The sequence below is a fragment of the Hippopotamus amphibius genome, chromosome 6, assembly GCF_030028045.1.
Source record: "Hippopotamus amphibius kiboko isolate mHipAmp2 chromosome 6, mHipAmp2.hap2, whole genome shotgun sequence".
NCBI classification, from domain to species: domain Eukaryota; kingdom Metazoa; phylum Chordata; class Mammalia; order Artiodactyla; family Hippopotamidae; genus Hippopotamus; species Hippopotamus amphibius.
Window position 1 is genome coordinate 94,253,564 of NC_080191.1, and position 16,085 is coordinate 94,269,648.

The following is a 16,085-nucleotide window of genomic DNA, read 5'->3' on the forward strand; positions in this document are numbered from 1 at the left end:
TGGAATTTTCTCTTTCTCTGTTGGACGTCCCATGCTGAGTACAGGGAACTCTGGATCTATCGAAGAGGCTGGAAATGGCAGGATATTATTCTGTTTCATGGCTGAGCAGTATTCCATGCTCTATGTGTACCATCTCTTCACTTTCCATTCATCTGGGGATGGACATTGTGTTTTTACTTTCAAGACTTGGCTGTTGTCAATAGGTGGCTAGTGACAGCTGGGGCACCCGTGTCTCTCTAAAGTACACATGGTTCTGCAAACGCTTCCAAAACACTGCAGAGGAAAGAACACTCCCAAACTCATTGTACGAAGCCATCCACCTGATCCCCAAACCAGACAAAGATACTACAAGAAAAGAAAACTGGAGAGCAATATCACCGATGAACTTAGATGCAAAAATCCTCCACAAGATACTAGCCAACAGACTCCAACATGACATTAAAAGGATCACACACCATGACACTGTGTTTTTACTTTCAAGTCTTGGCTCTTGTCAATAGGTGTGCAGGGGTTGCTGGCCTGCCCGGGTCTCCCCAAATGATACTTTACTGTGCAAAGACAGCCAGGAGGTGGATTGCCACATCATGTGGCCGGCTCTCTGGTTTTGTTTTGTTTTTGGCAGGAATCTCTTGATTGTTTTCAGTGGTGCCTGTTACCAGGGCGCAATACCACCAGTGGCTTAGGAGGCTTCCCTTTTCTCCAGGCCCTCTCCCGAAGGAATTGCTTCCAGACGTATTTACACTGGCAATCCTAACGGCTGCCAGGTGAAACCGCGAAGGCGTTTCAATTTCCATTTCTCCCTTTCGCATGGGTGTGGAGCATATTTCCTGGGCCTTTCTTAGAAACCAACACAAAGGGAAACAAAACACGCATGGTGAATTCAACTTACCTCTTGAAACCGCCTGTTGCCAATCAATCCTGTTTCGGGCTCTTTTCCAGTGCCTATCCCCAGGACATTTTTGTAGCGGGGGTGTCAATTACAACCCCGCTGGCTTTTTGAACAGGAAGGGCCGCTGAGCTCCCTTTGGAACGTTGTAGTTACAGGAGGCGGCCACAAGGCGGCAGCATTTTCCCACAGCTGGTCGGATTCCCCAGGAACGCAGACCTTGCGCACACGCGTGTTCTTGGAATATGAATTAGAGAGGAACGTGTCCGGACAGACACCTAAGGGCTTGTGTCTCACTCCTTCTCCCACTTACCCTTCCCACTCTCGATTCATCACACCCCCTGCAAACCCCTCCTGAAGAGTGTGTTGTCGGAGGCAAGTGGGGTGACTCTAAGGAAGGAGGTGAATGGCGGGAACCCCACCAGCAGGAGACCTGGACACCAGGTGATGTTTGAACACTGTTGTGCATGTCGGACCACCATCCTCTGGCTGCAGTGGGCTTGGCTTAGCTGCAGGAGGGCACACCTACATCTACAGAGACTGCTGCCAACCAGAAGGGACCAGGCACCACAGGTCCAAAGGGGTTAATTCGCTGGTGCGACCCACTCCCGCACCGACCTGCCTCACTGTGACCACACTCCAACTTTGGTGCCCAAGCCTGCTCACGCTCCAGGGAAGTGACACCCGCACATCTCTCTGAGGCCTGAGAGGAACATACTGGATCTCGATCATTTTGCTTTTTATAGAGATTCTAATTTCTGTCCATGTCTAGTGAATTTACAATGCTGTTGACTTTCGCTGTGCAGCACCTTGATTCAGTTCTCCGTGTATGTATATATATACACATCCATTCTCTTTCGCATTCACTTCCCACGTAGCTTAGTCCAGGGTGGTGCCGACCGCTCCCTGTGCTTTGTAGAAGGTGGTTGTGGATCGTCTGCTTAATACATATTAGAATGCATGTGCTAATCCCACCCTCCTCATTCAACCCACCTCCGCATGCCTTTGCCCTCTCGAAACCCTGTACTTGCGTTCTAAATCTGTGACTCTGTTTGTGCTTTCTACTTTCCTGGTATCGACTTTGAGATGCCACCTATACGTGCTATCGTTGGAATTTTCTCTTTCTCTGTTGGACGTCCCATGCTGAGTACAGGGAACTCTGGATCTATCGAAGAGGCTGGAAATGGCAGGATATTATTCTGTTTCATGGCTGAGCAGTATTCCATGCTCTATGTGTACCATCTCTTCACTTTCCATTCATCTGGGGATGGACATTGTGTTTTTACTTTCAAGACTTGGCTGTTGTCAATAGGTGGCTAGTGACAGCTGGGGCACCCGTGTCTCTCTAAAGTACACATGGTTCTGCAAACGCTTCCAAAACACTGCAGAGGAAAGAACACTCCCAAACTCATTGTACGAAGCCATCCACCTGATCCCCAAACCAGACAAAGATACTACAAGAAAAGAAAACTGGAGAGCAATATCACCGATGAACTTAGATGCAAAAATCCTCAACAAGATACTAGCCAACAGACTCCAACATGACATTAAAAGGATCACACACCATGACACTGTGTTTTTACTTTCAAGTCTTGGCTCTTGTCAATAGGTGTGCAGGGATTGCTGGCCTGCCCGGGTCTCCCCAAATGATACTTTACTGTGCAAAGACAGCCAGGAGGTGGATTGCCACATCATGTGGCCGGCTCTCTGGTTTTGTTTTGTTTTTGGCAGGAATCTCTTGATTGTTTTCAGTGGTGCCTGTTACCAGGGCGCAATACCACCAGTGGCTTAGGAGGCTTCCCTTTTCTCCAGGCCCTCTCCCGAAGGTATTGCTTCCAGACGTATTGACACTGGCAATCCTAACGGCTGCCAGGTGAAACCGCGAAGGCGTTTCAATTTCCATTTCTCCCATTCGCATGGGCGTGGAGCATATTTCCTGGGCCTTTCTTAGAAACCAACACAAAGGGAAACAAAACACGCATGGTGAATTCAACTTACCTCTTGAAACCGCCTGTTGCCAATCAATCCTGTTTCGGGCTCTTTTCCAGTGCCTATCCCCAGGACATTTTTGCAGCGGGGGTGTCAATTACAACCCTGCTGGCCTTTTGAACAGGAAGGGCCGCTGAGCTCCCTTTGGAACGTTGTAGTTACAGGAGGCGGCCACAAGGCGGCAGCATTTTCCCACAGCTGGTCGGATTCCCCAGGAACGCAGACCTTGCGCACATGCGTGTTCTTGGAATATGAATTAGAGTGGAACGTGTCCGGACAGACACCTAAGGGCTTGTGTCTCACTCCTTCTCCCACTTACCCTTCCCACTCTCGATTCATCACACCCCCTGCAAACCCCTCCTGAAGAGTGTGTTGTCGGAGGCAAGTGGGGTGACTCTAAGGAAGGAGGTGAATGGCGGGAACCCCACCAGCAGGAGACCTGGACACCAGGTGATGTTTGAACACTGTTGTGCATGTCGGACCACCATCCTCTGGCTGCAGTGGGCTTGGCTTAGCTGCAGGAGGGCACACCTACATCTACAGAGACTGCTGCCAACCAGAAGGGACCAGGCACCACAGGTCCAAAGGGGTTAATTCACTGGTGCGACCCACTCCCGCGCCGACCTGCCTCACTGTGACCACACTCCTACTTTGGTGCCCAAGCCTGCTCACACTCCAGGGAAGTGACACCCGCACATCTCTCTGAGGCCTGAGAGGAACATACTGGATCTCGATCATTTTGCTTTTTATAGAGATTCTAATTTCTGTCCATGTCTAGTGAATTTACAATGCTGTTGACTTTCGCTGTGCAGCACCTTGATTCAGTTCTCCGTGTATGTATATATATATACATCCATTCTCTTTCGCATTCTCTTCCCACGTAGCTTAGTCCAGGGTGGTGCCGACCGCTCCCTGTGCTTTGTAGAAGGTGGTTATGGATCGTCTGCTTAATACATATTAGAATGCATGTGCTAATCCCACCCTCCTCATTCAACCCACCTCCGCATGCCTTTGCCCTCTCGAAACCCTGTACTTGCGTTCTAAATCTGTGACTCTGTTTGTGCTTTCTACTTTCCTGGTATCGACTTTGAGATGCCACCTATACGTGCTATCGTTGGAATTTTCTCTTTCTCTGTTGGACGTCCCATGCTGAGTACAGGGAACTCCGGATCTATCGAAGATGCTGGAAATGGCAGGATATTATTCTGTTTCATGGCTGAGCAGTATTCCATGCTCTATGTGTACCATCTCTTCACTTTCCATTCATCTGGGGATGGACATTGTGTTTTTACTTTCAAGACTTGGCTGTTGTCAATAGGTGGCTAGTGACAGCTGGGGCACCCGTGTCTCTCTAAAGTACACATGGTTCTGCAAACGCTTCCAAAACACTGCAGAGGAAAGAACACTCCCAAACTCATTGTACGAAGCCATCCACCTGATCCCCAAACCAGACAAAGATACTACAAGAATGGAAAACTGGAGAGCAATATCACCGATGAACTTAGATGCAAAAATCCTCAACAAGATACTAGCCAACAGACTCCAACATGACATTAAAAGGATCACAAACCATGACACTGTGTTTTTACTTTCAAGCCTTGGCTCTTGTCAATAGGTGTGCAGGGGTCGCTGGCCTGCCCGGGTCTCCCCAAATGATACTTTACTGTGCAAAGACAGCCAGGAGGTGGATTGCCACATCATGTGGCCGGCTCTCTGGTTTTGTTTTGTTTTTGGCAGGAATCTCTTGATTGTTTTCAGTGGTGCCTGTTACCAGGGCGCAATACCACCAGTGGCTTAGGAGGCTTCCCTTTTCTCCAGGCCCTCTCCCGAAGGTATTGCTTCCAGACGTATTGACACTGGCAATCCTAACGGCTGCCAGGTGAAACCGCGAAGGCGTTTCAATTTCCATTTCTCCCATTCGCATGGGCGTGGAGCATATTTCCTGGGCCTTTCTTAGAAACCAACACAAAGGGAAACAAAACACGCATGGTGAATTCAACTTACCTCTTGAAACCGCCTGTTGCCAATCAATCCTGTTTCGGGCTCTTTACCAGTGCCTATCCCCAGGACATTTTTGCAGCGGGGGTGTCAATTACAACCCCGCTGGCCTTTTGAACAGGAAGGGCCGCTGAGCTCCCTTTGGAACGTTGTAGTTACAGGAGGCGGCCACAAGGCGGCAGCATTTTCCCACAGCTGGTCGGATTCCCCAGGAACGCAGACCTTGCGCACACGCGTGTTCTTGGAATATGAATTAGAGAGGAACGTGTCTGGACAGACACCTAAGGGCTTGTGTCTCACTCCTTCTCCTAATTACCCTTCCCACTCTCGATTCATCACACCCCCTGCAAACCCCTCCTGAAGAGTGTGTTGTCGGAGGCAAGTGGGGTGACTCTAAGGAAGGAGGTGAATGGCGGGAACCCCACCAGCAGGAGACCTGGACACCAGGTGATGTTTGAACACTGTTGTGCATGTCGGACCACCATCCTCTGGCTGCAGTGGGCTTGGCTTAGCTGCAGGAGGGCACACCTACATCTACAGAGACTGCTGCCAACCAGAAGGGACCAGGCACCACAGGTCCAAAGGGGTTAATTCGCTGGTGCGACCCACTCCCGTGCCGACCTGCCTCACTGTGACCACACTCCAACTTTGGTGCCCAAGCCTGCTCACGCTCCAGGGAAGTGACACCCGCACATCTCTCTGAGGCCTGAGAGGAACATACTGGATCTCGATCATTTTGCTTTTTATAGAAATTCTAATTTCTGTCCATGTCTAGTGAATTTACAATGCTGTTGACTTTCGCTGTGCAGCACCTTGATTCAGTTCTCTGTGTATGTATATATATACACATCCATTCTCTTTCGCATTCTCTTCCCACGTAGCTTAGTCCAGGGTGGTGCCGACCGCTCCCTGTGCTTTGTAGAAGGTGGTTGTGGATCGTCTGCTTAATACATATTAGAATGCATGTGCTAATCCCACCCTCCTCATTCAACCCACCTCCGCATGCCTTTGCAATCTCGAAACCCTGTACTTGCGTTCTAAATCTGTGACTCTGTTTGTGCTTTCTACTTTCCTGGTATCGACTTTGAGATGCCACCTATACGTGCTATCGTTGGAATTTTCTCTTTCTCTGTTGGACGTCCCATGCTGAGTACAGGGAACTCCGGATCTATCGAAGATGCTGGAAATGGCAGGATTTTATTCTCTTTCATGGCTGAGCAGTATTCCATGCTCTATGTGTACCATCTCTTCACTTTCCATTCATCTGGGGATGGACATTGTGTTTTTACTTTCAAGACTTGGCTGTTGTCAATAGGTGGCTAGTGACAGCTGGGGCACCCGTGTCTCTCTAAAGTACACATGGTTCTGCAAACGCTTCCAAAACACTGCAGAGGAAAGAACACTCCCAAACTCATTGTACGAAGCCATCCACCTGATCCCCAAACCAGACAAAGATACTACAAGAAAGGAAAACTGGAGAGCAATATCACCGATGTACTTAGATGCAAAAATCCTCCACAAGATACTAGCCAACAGACTCCAACATGACATTAAAAGGATCACACACCATGACACTGTGTTTTTACTTTCAAGCCTTGGCTCTTGTCAATAGGTGTGCAGGGGTCGCTGGCCTGCCCGGGTCTCCCCAAATGATACTTTACTGTGCAAAGACAGCCAGGAGGTGGATTGCCACATCATGTGGCCGGCTCTCTGGTTTTGTTTTGTTTTTGGCAGGAATCTCTTGATTGTTTTCAGTGGTGCCTGTTACCAGGGCGCAATACCACCAGTGGCTTAGGAGGCTTCCCTTTTCTCCAGGCCCTCTCCCGAAGGTATTGCTTCCAGACGTATTGACACTTTCAATCCTAACGGCTGCCAGGTGAAACCGCGAAGGCGTTTCAATTTCCATTTCTCCCATTCGCATGGGCGTGGAGCATATTTCCTGGGCCTTTCTTAGAAACCAACACAAAGGGAAACAAAACACGCATGGTGAATTCAACTTACCTCTTGAAACCGCCTGTTGCCAATCAATCCTGTTTCGGGCTCTTTTCCAGTGCCTATCCCCAGGACATTTTTGCAGCGGGGGTGTCAATTACAACCCTGCTGGCCTTTTGAACAGGAAGGGCCGCTGAGCTCCCTTTGGAACGTTGTAGTTACAGGAGGCGGCCACAAGGCGGCAGCATTTTCCCACAGCTGGTCGGATTCCCCAGGAACGCAGACCTTGCGCACACGCGTGTTCTTGGAATATGAATTAGAGAGGAACGTGTCCGGACAGACACCTAAGGGCTTGTGTCTCACTCCTTCTCCCACTTACCCTTCCCACTCTCGATTCATCACACCCCCTGCAAACCCCTCCTGAAGAGTGTGTTGTCGGAGGCAAGTGGGGTGACTCTAAGGAAGGAGGTGAATGGCGGGAACCCCACCAGCAGGAGACCTGGACACCAGGTGATGTTTGAACACTGTTGTGCATGTCGGACCACCATCCTCTGGCTGCAGTGGGCTTGGCTTAGCTGCAGGAGGGCACACCTACATCTACAGAGACTGCTGCCAACCAGAAGGGACCAGGCACCACAGGTCCAAAGGGGTTAATTCGCTGGTGCGACCCACTCCCGCTCCGACCTGCCTCACTGTGACCACACTCCAACTTTGGTGCCCAAGCCTGCTCACACTCCAGGGAAGTGACACCCGCGCATCTCTCTGAGGCCTGAGAGGAACATACTGGATCTCGATCATTTTGCTTTTTATAGAGATTCTAATTTCTGTCCATGTCTAGTGAATTTACAATGCTGTTGACTTTCGCTGTGCAGCACCTTGACTCAGATCTCCGTGTATGTATATATATACACATCCATTCTCTTTCGCATTCTCTTCCCACGTAGCTTAGTCCAGGGTGGTGCCGACCGCTCCCTGTGCTTTGTAGAAGGTGGTTGTGGATCATCTGCTTAATACATATTAAAATGCATGTGTTAATCCCACCCTCCTCATTCAACCCACCTCCGCATGCCTTTGCCCTCTCGAAACCCTGTACTTGCGTTCTAAATCTGTGACTCTGTTTGTGCTTTCTACTTTCCTGGTATCGACTTTGAGATGCCACCTATACGTGCTATTGTTGGAATTTTCTCTTTCTCTGTTGGACGTCCCATGCTGAGTACAGGGAACTCCGGATCTATCGAAGATGCTGGAAATGGCAGGATTTTATTCTGTTTCATGGCTGAGCAGTATTCCATGCTCTATGTGTACCATCTCTTCACTTTCCATTCATCTGGGGATGGACATTGTGTTTTTACTTTCAAGACTTGGCTGTTGTCAATAGGTGGCTAGTGACAGCTTGGGCACCCGTGTCTCTCTAAAGTACACATGGTTCTGCAAACGCTTCCAAAACACTGCAGAGGAAAGAACACTCCCAAACTCATTGTACGAAGCCATCCACCTGATCCCCAAACCAGACAAAGATACTACAAGAAAGGAAAACTGGAGAGCAATATCACTGATGAACTTAGATGCAAAAATCCTCCACAAGATACTAGCCAACAGACTCCAACATGACATTAAAAGGATCACACACCATGACACTGTGTTTTTACTTTCAAGTCTTGGCTCTTGTCAATAGGTGTGCAGGGGTCGCTGGCCTGCCCGGGTCTCCCCAAATGATACTTTACTGTGCAAAGACAGCCAGGAGGTGGATTGCCACATCATGTGGCCGGCTCTCTGGTTTTGTTTTGTTTTTGGCAGGAATCTCTTGATTGTTTTCAGTGGTGCCTGTTACCAGGGCGCAATACCACCAGTGGCTTAGGAGGCTTCCCTTTTCTCCAGGCCCTCTCCCGAAGGTATTGCTTCCAGACGTATTGACACTTTCAATCCTAACGGCTGCCAGGTGAAACCGCGAAGGCGTTTCAATTTCCATTTCTCCCATTCGCATGGGCGTGGAGCATATTTCCTGGGCCTTTCTTAGAAACCAACACAAAGGGAAACAAAACACGCATGGTGAATTCAACTTACCTCTTGAAACCGCCTGTTGCCAATCAATCCTGTTTCGGGCTCTTTTCCAGTGCCTATCCCCAGGACATTTTTGCAGCGGGGGTGTCAATTACAGCCCTGCTGGCCTTTTGAACAGGAAGGGCCGCTGAGCTCCCTTTGGAACGTTGTAGTTACAGGAGGCGGCCACAAGGCGGCAGCATTTTCCCACAGCTGGTCGGATTCCCCAGGAACGCAGACCTTGCGCACACGCGTGTTCTTGGAATATGAATTAGAGAGGAACGTGTCCGGACAGACACCTAAGGGCTTGTGTCTCACTCCTTCTCCCACTTACCCTTCCCACTCTCGATTCATCACACCCCCTGCAAACCCCTCCTGAAGAGTGTGTTGTCGGAGGCAAGTGGGGTGACTCTAAGGAAGGAGGTGAATGGCGGGAACCCCACCAGCAGGAGACCTGGACACCAGGTGATGTTTGAACACTGTTGTGCATGTCGGACCACCATCCTCTGGCTGCAGTGGGCTTGGCTTAGCTGCAGGAGGGCACACCTACATCTACAGAGACTGCTGCCAACCAGAAGGGACCAGGCACCACAGGTCCAAAGGGGTTAATTCGCTGGTGCGACCCACTCCCGCGCTGACCTGCCTCACTGTGACCACACTCCAACTTTGGTGCCCAAGCCTGCTCACACTCCAGGGAAGTGACACCCGCACATCTCTCTGAGGCCTGAGAGGAACATACTGGATCTCGATCATTTTGCTTTTTATAGAGATTCTAATTTCTGTCCATGTCTAGTGAATTTACAATGCTGTTGACTTTCGCTGTGCAGCACCTTGACTCAGATCTCCGTGTATGTATATATATACACATCCATTCTCTTTCGCATTCTCTTCCCACGTAGCTTAGTCCAGGGTGGTGCCGACCGCTCCCTGTGCTTTGTAGAAGGTGGTTGTGGATCATCTGCTTAATACATATTAAAATGCATGTGTTAATCCCACCCTCCTCATTCAACCCACCTCCGCATGCCTTTGCCCTCTCGAAACCCTGTACTTGCGTTCTAAATCTGTGACTCTGTTTGTGCTTTCTACTTTCCTGGTATCGACTTTGAGATGCCACCTATACGTGCTATCGTTGGAATTTTCTCTTTCTCTGTTGGACGTCCCATGCTGAGTACAGGGAACTCCGGATCTATCGAAGATGCTGGAAATGGCAGGATTTTATTCTCTTTCATGGCTGAGCAGTATTCCATGCTCTATGTGTACCATCTCTTCACTTTCCATTCATCTGGGGATGGACATTGTGTTTTTACTTTCAAGACTTGGCTGTTGTCAATAGGTGGCTAGTGACAGCTGGGGCACCCGTGTCTCTCTAAAGTACACATGGTTCTGCAAACGCTTCCAAAACACTGCAGAGGAAAGAACACTCCCAAACTCATTGTACGAAGCCATCCACCTGATCCCCAAACCAGACAAAGATACTACAAGAAAGGAAAACTGGAGAGCAATATCACCGATGAACTTAGATGCAAAAATCCTCCACAAGATACTAGCCAACAGACTCCAACATGACATTAAAAGGATCACACACCATGACACTGTGTTTTTACTTTCAAGTCTTGGCTCTTGTCAATAGGTGTGCAGGGGTCGCTGGCCTGCCCGGGTCTCCCCAAATGATACTTTACTGTGCAAAGACAGCCAGGAGGTGGATTGCCACATCATGTGGCCGGCTCTCTGGTTTTGTTTTGTTTTTGGCAGGAATCTCTTGATTGTTTTCAGTGGTGCCTGTTACCAGGGCGCAATACCACCAGTGGCTTAGGAGGCTTCCCTTTTCTCCAGGCCCTCTCCCGAAGGTATTGCTTCCAGACGTATTGACACTGGCAATCCTAACGGCTGCCAGGTGAAACCGCGAAGGCGTTTCAATTTCCATTTCTCCCATTCGCATGGGCGTGGAGCATATTTCCTGGGCCTTTCTTAGAAACCAACACAAAGGGAAACAAAACACGCATGGTGAATTCAACTTACCTCTTGAAACCGCCTGTTGCCAATCAATCCTGTTTCGGGCTCTTTTCCAGTGCCTATCCCCAGGACATTTTTGCAGCGGGGGTGTCAATTACAGCCCTGCTGGCCTTTTGAACAGGAAGGGCCGCTGAGCTCCCTTTGGAACGTTGTAGTTACAGGAGGCGGCCACAAGGCGGCAGCATTTTCCCACAGCTGGTCGGATTCCCCAGGAACGCAGACCTTGCGCACACGCGTGTTCTTGGAATATGAATTAGAGAGGAACGTGTCCGGACAGACACCTAAGGGCTTGTGTCTCACTCCTTCTCCCACTTACCCTTCCCACTCTCGATTCATCACACCCCCTGCAAACCCCTCCTGAAGAGTGTGTTGTCGGAGGCAAGTGGGGTGACTCTAAGGAAGGAGGTGAATGGCGGGAACCCCACCAGCAGGAGACCTGGACACCAGGTGATGTTTGAACACTGTTGTGCATGTCGGACCACCATCCTCTGGCTGCAGTGGGCTTGGCTTAGCTGCAGGAGGGCACACCTACATCTACAGAGACTGCTGCCAACCAGAAGGGACCAGGCACCACAGGTCCAAAGGGGTTAATTCGCTGGTGCGACCCACTCCCGCGCCGACCTGCCTCACTGTGACCACACTCCAACTTTGGTGCCCAAGCCTGCTCACACTCCAGGGAAGTGACACCCGCGCATCTCTCTGAGGCCTGAGAGGAACATACTGGATCTCGATCATTTTGCTTTTTATAGAGATTCTAATTTCTGTCCATGTCTAGTGAATTTACAATGCTGTTGACTTTCGCTGTGCAGCACCTTGACTCAGATCTCCGTGTATGTATATATATACACATCCATTCTCTTTCGCATTCTCTTCCCACGTAGCTTAGTCCAGGGTGGTGCCGACCGCTCCCTGTGCTTTGTAGAAGGTGGTTGTGGATCATCTGCTTAATACATATTAAAATGCATGTGTTAATCCCACCCTCCTCATTCAACCCACCTCCGCATGCCTTTGCCCTCTCGAAACCCTGTACTTGCGTTCTAAATCTGTGACTCTGTTTGTGCTTTCTACTTTCCTGGTATCGACTTTGAGATGCCACCTATACGTGCTATCGTTGGAATTTTCTCTTTCTCTGTTGGACGTCCCATGCTGAGTACAGGGAACTCCGGATCTATCGAAGATGCTGGAAATGGCAGGATTTTATTCTGTTTCATGGCTGAGCAGTATTCCATGCTCTATGTGTACCATCTCTTCACTTTCCATTCATCTGGGGATGGACATTGTGTTTTTACTTTCAAGACTTGGCTGTTGTCAATAGGTGGCTAGTGACAGCTGGGGCACCCGTGTCTCTCTAAAGTACACATGGTTCTGCAAACGCTTCCAAAACACTGCAGAGGAAAGAACACTCCCAAACTCATTGTACGAAGCCATCCACCTGATCCCCAAACCAGACAAAGATACTACAAGAAAGGAAAACTGGAGAGCAATATCACCGATGAACTTAGATGCAAAAATCCTCAACAAGATACTAGCCAACAGACTCCAACATGACATTAAAAGGATCACACACCATGACACTGTGTTTTTACTTTCAAGTCTTGGCTCTTGTCAATAGGTGTGCAGGGGTCACTGGCCTGCCCGGGTCTCCCCAAATGATACTTTACTGTGCAAAGACAGCCAGGAGGTGGATTGCCACATCATGTGGCCGGCTCTCTGGTTTTGTTTTGTTTTTGGCAGGAATCTCTTGATTGTTTTCAGTGGTGCCTGTTACCAGGGCGCAATACCACCAGTGGCTTAGGAGGCTTCCCTTTTCTCCAGGCCCTCTCCCGAAGGTATTGCTTCCAGACGTATTGACACTGGCAATCCTAACGGCTGCCAGGTGAAACCGCGAAGGCGTTTCAATTTCCATTTCTCCCATTCACATGGGCGTGGAGCATATTTCCTGGGCCTTTCTTAGAAACCAACACAAAGGGAAACAAAACACGCATGGTGAATTCAACTTACCTCTTGAAACCGCCTGTTGCCAATCAATCCTGTTTCGGGCTCTTTTCCAGTGCCTATCCCCAGGACATTTTTGCAGCGGGGGTGTCAATTACAGCCCTGCTGGCCTTTTGAACAGGAAGGGCCGCTGAGCTCCCTTTGGAACGTTGTAGTTACAGGAGGCGGCCACAAGGCGGCAGCATTTTCCCACAGCTGGTCGGATTCCCCAGGAACGCAGACCTTGCGCACACGCGTGTTCTTGGAATATGAATTAGAGAGGAACGTGTCCGGACAGACACCTAAGGGCTTGTGTCTCATTCCTTCTCCCAATTACCCTTCCCACTCTCGATTCATCACACCCCCTGCAAACCCCTCCTGAAGAGTGTGTTGTCGGAGGCAAGTGGGGTGACTCTAAGGAAGGAGGTGAATGGCGGGAACCCCACCAGCAGGAGACCTGGACACCAGGTGATGTTTGAACACTGTTGTGCATGTCGGACCACCATCCTCTGGCTGCAGTGGGCTTGGCTTAGCTGCAGGAGGGCACACCTACATCTACAGAGACTGCTGCCAACCAGAAGGGACCAGGCACCACAGGTCCAAAGGGTTTAATTCGCTGGTGCGACCCACTCCCGCGCCGACCTGCCTCACTGTGACCACACTCCAACTTTGGTGCCCAAGCCTGCTCACACTCCAGGGAAGTGACACCCACGCATCTCTCTGAGGCCTGAGAGGAACATACTGGATCTCGATCATTTTGCTTTTTATAGAGATTCTAATTTCTGTCCATGTCTAGTGAATTTACAATGCTGTTGACTTTCGCTGTGCAGCACCTTGATTCAGTTCTCCGTGTATGTATATATATACACATCCATTCTCTTTCGCATTCTCTTCCCACGTAGCTTAGTCCAGGGTGGTGCCGACCGCTCCCTGTGCTTTGTAGAAGGTGGTTGTGGATCATCTGCTTAATACATATTAGAATGCATGTGTTAATCCCACCCTCCTCATTCAACCCACCTCTGCATGCCTTTGCCCTCTCGAAACCCTGTACTTGCGTTCTAAATCTGTGACTCTGTTTGTGCTTTCTACTTTCCTGGTATTGACTTTGAGATGCCACCTATACGTGCTATCGTTGGAATTTTCTCTTTCTCTGTTGGACGTCCCATGCTGAGTACAGGGAACTCCGGATCTATCGAAGATGCTGGAAATGGCAGGATTTTATTCTGTTTCATGGCTGGGCAGTATTCCATGCTCTATGTGTACCATCTCTTCACTTTCCATTCATCTGGGGATGGACATTGTGTTTTTACTTTCAAGACTTGGCTGTTGTCAATAGGTGGCTAGTGACAGCTGGGGCACCCGTGTCTCTCTAAAGTACACATGGTTCTGCAAACGCTTCCAAAACACTGCAGAGGAAAGAACACTCCCAAACTCATTGTACGAAGCCATCCACCTGATCCCCAAACCAGACAAAGATACTACAAGAAAGGAAAACTGGAGAGCAATATCACCGATGAACTTAGATGCAAAAATCCTCAACAGGATACTAGCCAACAGACTCCAACATGACATTAAAAGGATCACACACCATGACACTGTGTTTTTACTTTCAAGCCTTGGCTCTTGTCAATAGGTGTGCAGGGGTCGCTGGCCTGCCCGGGTCTCCCCAAATGATACTTTACTGTGCAAAGACAGCCAGGAGGTGGATTGCCACATCATGTGGCCGGCTCTCTGGTTTTGTTTTGTTTTTGGCAGGAATCTCTTGATTGTTTTCAGTGGTGCCTGTTACCAGGGCGCAATACCACCAGTGGCTTAGGAGGCTTCCCTTTTCTCCAGGCCCTCTCCCGAAGGTATTGCTTCCAGACGTACTGACACTTTCAATCCTAACGGCTGCCAGGTGAAACCGCGAAGGCGTTTCAATTTCCATTTCTCCCATTCGCATGGGCGTGGAGCATATTTCCTGGGCCTTTCTTAGAAACCAACACAAAGGGAAACAAAACACGCATGGTGAATTCAACTTACCTCTTGAAACCGCCTGTTGCCAATCAATCCTGTTTCGGGCTCTTTTCCAGTGCCTATCCCCAGGACATTTTTGCAGCGGGGGTGTCAATTACAGCCCTGCTGGCCTTTTGAACAGGAAGGGCCGCTGAGCTCCCTTTGGAACGTTGTAGTTACAGGAGGCGGCCACAAGGCGGCAGCATTTTCCCACAGCTGGTCGGATTCCCCAGGAACGCAGACCTTGCGCACACGCGTGTTCTTGGAATATGAATTAGAGAGGAACGTGTCCGGACAGACACCTAAGGGCTTGTGTCTCACTCCTTCTCCCACTTACCCTTCCCACTCTCGATTCATCACACCCCCTGCAAACCCCTCCTGAAGAGTGTGTTGTCGGAGGCAAGTGGGGTGACTCTAAGGAAGGAGGTGAATGGCGGGAACCCCACCAGCAGGAGACCTGGACACCAGGTGATGTTTGAACACTGTTGTGCATGTCGGACCACCATCCTCTGGCTGCAGTGGGGTTGGCTTAGCTGCAGGAGGGCACACCTACATCTACAGAGACTGCTGCCAACCAGAAGGGACCAGGCACCACAGGTCCAAAGGGGTTAATTCGCTGGTGCGACCCACTCCCGCGCCGACCTGCCTCACTGTGACCACACTCCAACTTTGGTGCCCAAGCCTGCTCACACTCCAGGGAAGTGACACCCGCGCATCTCTCTGAGGCCTGAGAGGAACATACTGGATCTCAATCATTTTGCTTTTTATAGAGATTCTAATTTCTGTCCATGTCTAGTGAATTTACAATGCTGTTGACTTTCGCTGTGCAGCACCTTGACTCAGATCTCCGTGTATGTATATATATACACATCCATTCTCTTTCGCATTCTCTTCCCACGTAGCTTAGTCCAGGGTGGTGCCGACCGCTCCCTGTGCTTTGTAGAAGGTGGTTGTGGATCATCTGCTTAATACATATTAGAATGCATGTGTTAATCCCACCCTCCTCATTCAACCCACCTCCGCATGCCTTTGCCCTCTCGAAACCCTGTACTTGCGTTCTAAATCTGTGACTCTGTTTGTGCTTTCTACTTTCCTGGTATCGACTTTGAGATGCCACCTATACGTGCTATCGTTGGAATTTTCTCTTTCTCTGTTGGACGTCCCATGCTGAGTACAGGGAACTCCGGATCTATCGAAGATGCTGGAAATGGCAGGATTTTATTCTGTTTCATGGCTGAGCAGTATTCCATGCTCTATG